Source organism: Octodon degus, unplaced genomic scaffold, assembly GCF_000260255.1.
Source record: "Octodon degus isolate 3935 unplaced genomic scaffold, OctDeg1.0 scaffold00135, whole genome shotgun sequence".
Taxonomy (NCBI): Eukaryota; Metazoa; Chordata; class Mammalia; order Rodentia; family Octodontidae; genus Octodon; species Octodon degus.
The window spans coordinates 897,829-902,998 of NW_004524711.1; positions in this window are offsets into that span (position 1 = coordinate 897,829).

Below are 5,170 nucleotides of genomic sequence, written 5' to 3' on the forward strand. Positions count from 1 at the left end.
CTGAGCCATCTCCCCAGCCCTATATTTCCTCAAAGTACAGCCAAGTCATATTGTCACCTTTCTTCAATATGAAAGTTTAAAATCATCCACAAGGATTGGAGTAATACAGGTTTCCAAGGCATTTTTTCCTCATAAATGTAGAAATTGTTGTATCACATCATGTGAGATAATTTCCAAAAAAAAAAAAACCTGTAAGGTATCATTTTCCCCAAATTTTTATTGATTTTACAGGGCAGCTGCCTCATGTCTGTCTTCTCTGAACCATGAGTTGTATGATTAAATGTTTTTTCTTTTTGTATTTTATGGCAGGATCTACAGGGTGTTCAGGGTCTCACAAGTAGATCAGACTCATAGTGATCCGCCTGTTTACAGCCTTACAAGACAAAACCACTATGGGTACTTTTCACATCTTCAGAATGATCCATACACAATATGTAAAAGAACATTTACTCCCCCAAATCCTACGCTGTCATCAATTTCTGACACTGTCAAAGAGAGGACATACTTAGGATCAGTTTGAGAGACCACCACAGAGGGATACTTGAAGTTTGAGCATTAGTTTGTGTCATTTAAAGCTATTAACAATCAATAAAAAAATTAAAATAAATGCACATTACAATTTCTTCCTAGTAGTAGGAAGGTGAAGAATGAGTAGCCTATGAAAGCTAAATTCTTCTCCATCTCCAGAGTCAATATTATGTTGAAACTTGACCTATGGGTATATTAACTTCAAATGACAGCCACTAAGGGTCCTAAACCATGAGACTGTTAGCTCTTCAAGTGCCTTCTAAGGCTGTAAACTGGAATATCCTGAGGGCCTCAGCAGGGACCTGGTCAGCCAAGAAGCAGGACATTCTGAATGTTCATACAAATCCTTATAAGAGGGTTTCTGTGTGATCTATCCATTTTGTGAATCAAGGACTTATTTTAAGAAATGCTTTAAGAGCCAGCAGTGTATGAGCCCATCAAAGTGTGTGCTGAAGCCACCATTTATTTACAAACCATCCGTTTCCTTCTCGAGTGACATCAAAAGCCCTGTGCTAGAGTAGAAGCAAGAAAGTGGGACTGTATGTTGTGGTCCTCCGTTTACTCAACCTTGGAATGCATTTACATGAGAATTCATTTGCAAATATAGCAGACTCACATGACAAAAACAGAAAGGATATACTCTTCATTAGCATAAACCAATCAAACAAATACCATAGTTGTCTTCTCAATTGTCTGTCTGCCCCCTAATTTTCTGATTTCAAAAATGGTTAATCATAGCTGACTTGTTTACCTTGGGGAGTTTTTGGAAAGCCCAAGTGAGATAATATGTAACTACAAATTTATTTTAAATTACCAAGAGCTATAGAAATGGACGATTATGTCTTTGGTACAAGTCACGCTCTCTCGCACTCTCCTTCAAGATTAATATAGATGATTAGATGGTAGAGGCCTTTTCATCTAAATTTAAATGCTTGAAAATAACAGATAAGTACATGAGAATTTGTTGCTAAAAAAAGAGGTCATGTAAGTAATCACACTACTTATTTGCTTTCTGTCTATGAGCCCAGCCTTTTAGCACCAGAGCAAAACCATTTCACCCATTAAAACGTCTTAGGAGAAAAGCCATGATTCCTTCAGATTCAAACACAGCATAAATATTCTAACAGAGAGACATATGAAATAATAGCTGATTATCTAGCTACATTTTACCCTGGAAAGAGGCATTTGATTCCTTAAGGAAAGTGAACACCAAATATTACATTGAACTTAATTCAAAACTGTATGTCAAGAAAGTTAAAGCTGCAAAAAGGAAAAGGGAGACTCGGGCTACAGAAACTGTCTGGGCTCTGCAGGGAGTCAGTCATCTTTGTAGAGATCCAGAGCTTGAGTTTTCTCAGATGCCTCCTGCAAGAAAGGAGTCCAAGTATTAAAGAAAGGTAAGTGTTAGGAATGTTCACAATCCTACAATCACTGTTGAAAGCCTCTGCTTTAAAAAAACTGTTTTATCTTCATTCTTTGCATCATTATCTTCCCTAACCAAACAGGTAGAGTGGCTTAAAACCTTGGGCTCAATCTTAATTTCAAGGGGGTGAAAGGCAACGAATCTAAAGTGGGATTTCTAAGAGAATGTGCAGAACATAACCCTATCCCCATCTGTCTCAAAATAGCCTGTGAAGTTAGGCAAAGAGCCTTTTTTTCCTATGGTAGAATTTTGTAAGTTCCACAAGGTAAACCATATCCTAGGATAATGTACATGCAACATACTTGCCTCAAAGTCTCTCTTCTTTTAAGTGGTAGAATTAACTAAAATAAACTTAGGTAAGGGAGAGTGGAGTGTGATTACAAAGCCAACAGATACAGAAGAGGCAGTAAAGGAAACCACAGGAAAAAGATGGAGCACAATTTCAACGGATGCATTCCTCAAAAAGAACAATTTCCCATCTGTTCTCACTCGTTGGAAATTCATTCACCTTTTAGTCTACTCCGGAATTGATCACTTGCTCAGCAGTATGTGGAGAGGCTACAGTGGTCTTGAACTGACTTAACCGTCTATAAGAGGAAAAAAATATTAGTTATGACTTTCTTGTTAAGCTGCCAGGAGCACACTGGGGCTTTTAAAAATGTCATTGCCCGGCTTTCCACCTACCCCTCGAGACTCCTTAGCGCAGTAAGGAAAGATTGTGCTACATCGCATTCAGCATTTCCAACTCTGTAGAACCACAGTGAGGTCTGAAACACCTGGAAAGAAATAGTGGGTGCCCACTGGACAGTCTAGCAGCTTAAGCAGCGCGGAGAAGGCAAGAGCCACGCAGGAAGGGGACGGGGCACACGCATTTATACTTCCACAGGGTCCAATGAACTTAAATTGTTTCCATAAAGAGCATTTTCATTTATTTTTTTAATCTGGATAACATCTACACTGGCTTGGAATCATTAAAATAAAATTTAATTAAACCATTTTCAATAAGCATGATACAATATGCCCGTTTTAAATCAAGCAAAGTATAAATCATCACTGCTACTGGCCTGTGTTTCTGAGTGATTGTGACAGCGCAGAGGTGGGTAACATGGACCCATTTCGGTAACGTGAAGGTAATAAATTTATTAACAAAAAGAAAAGAGACATAAGAATGTGTCATTCTGCAAATTGAAAGAGTAAATAAATACTTGGCTTTACACGGAGCACATCGGGCCGCATTATTAAGCTGTGTTTAACCGCATCCTCTTACGTTGGTATTTTTCAGGTGCAGCGATTCTTTAGAATCCTATTTGATGTGCTGGTCTCTAACATTTGACCACACTTACAGCACAAGTGTAAAATCAATTTTCTGTCCTCCCATTTATCTCTGTACTGATGTTAGTTGGCTCTCTAATGGAATGAGTCTTCTGGAGAGGTAGTTATTTTACTTCAGAGTGGCATTTCAGAGACCTTAAATGGGCTGAAGAGATGGCATGTGACCTTTAGGAATATTTTAGTCCTACATTTCTTTGAAAAAGAACCACTTAACCCTGTGTATATTATGGCATCTTCCTCTGTTCTGCTTCATATTCACAAGGCTGAAAGAAACTTTGATTTTCTTCATGTAGAACAACTTGGTGAATTTCAGAATCCATAAGTTTTAATATGTATATTTGTTGAAGGGTACAATCTCACAATTAAATTATTTTCTGCTACCCATTTTCCTGTAATAGTTTATTTAAGCATAATATCATATTATTGCCTTATTTTAATAGCTTTTGATTTATCTTTTTATGCATTTGTTTTTGGTACTGAGAAATGAACTCAGGACCTTCCATTTGCCAGGCAAGTATTTATGCCACTGAGCTACCTCCCTGGCTCTATTTTTATTTTACTATTTATTTGTTTTTGTTTTTTTAAGACAAGATCTTGCTATGACTTCAGGCTGGCCTTGAGCTCATTTTGTAGCCCAGGCTGCTCTAAGACTCACAATGATCCTCCTGCCTCAGCCTCCCAAGTGCTGGATCTGATAATCTTCTAAATTGATACATAATTAACAAATAATAAATAATACATAATACATAAATAACGAATAATCCACATGAAAAGAATAAATATGGAATGGATTATTTTCCCTAATCTTCTTTAGAGGACAAGTGCAATAATCATGTTGTTCTGAAAGCATGATTTTATTTATTTTATTTAATTTCTCATATTATCACTTCAAAAGAATTAATATTTCACTTGTCACATCAATATGGGCCATATTTCATCTTGATTATGCATGATTTAATAAATAGGAATGCATAGCCTTTCACTATAAATTGAGCTTTAGAAATATTGAAATATTATTACTAATATCCTCTTTTCAGTTGTTTGATTTCCATAATTATACATCATCACTGTGTACTTTAAAAAATTTTCATACAGCAAAAACAAATGAAATCTCTGAAAACAGTAATCTCCAACAGAGGCAATTGCACTTCCAGAATCTTTCTCTAAACTCCAGAGGGCAAGGCTGAAAATTTTAAAAGAAGAAAAAAACAGCCATGGTGGTGCCTGCCTGTAGTCCCAGCACTTAGAAGGTTAGGATAGGAGGATCTCAGTGAGTTCAGGGCCAGCATTGACTCCCCAGTTCAAGCTGAACTGCAGTTCAAGGCCAATCTGAATTGTATAGCAATACCCTGTCTCAAAAAATAAAAATAGAAACCTTTTATATAGGGAGCTGGCATCTTAGTACCAAACTTTTCAATGAGACATCATACAGTTTCATGAAGAAGCACAATAACTTCTTAGCTTTTACAAATGTAATTAATTCACTTTGAAAGAGGGCATGAGAAAAGCTTTTTTGAAGAGAGAAGGACAAATGTAGTTGTGAAGTCTTTCTTTAGTGCTTTTCTGGGAAGCTTGGGTATACACTTGTGCTATAAGGTTATACTAAAGGATCACAGTAGCATTTACTAAGTAAACAGCTATACAGGGAACATTGTTTAAAATATTTTTTAAATCCTTCTCGACTACAGACACACCTTGTTAATCAACCAGCAGAGGTAAATTCAGTCTTTAAAACATTACAGGAACTGAGCACCCTGAGAATGTATCCTACAGGGAAACTTTCACAGACAATGAAATAGAGGACATTTTTACACTGGACCAAGGCAAATGCACTTTAAGTACCTTGCTCTGAATTGTTGTTTTGTTCTTGACATAATTCTAACAAAA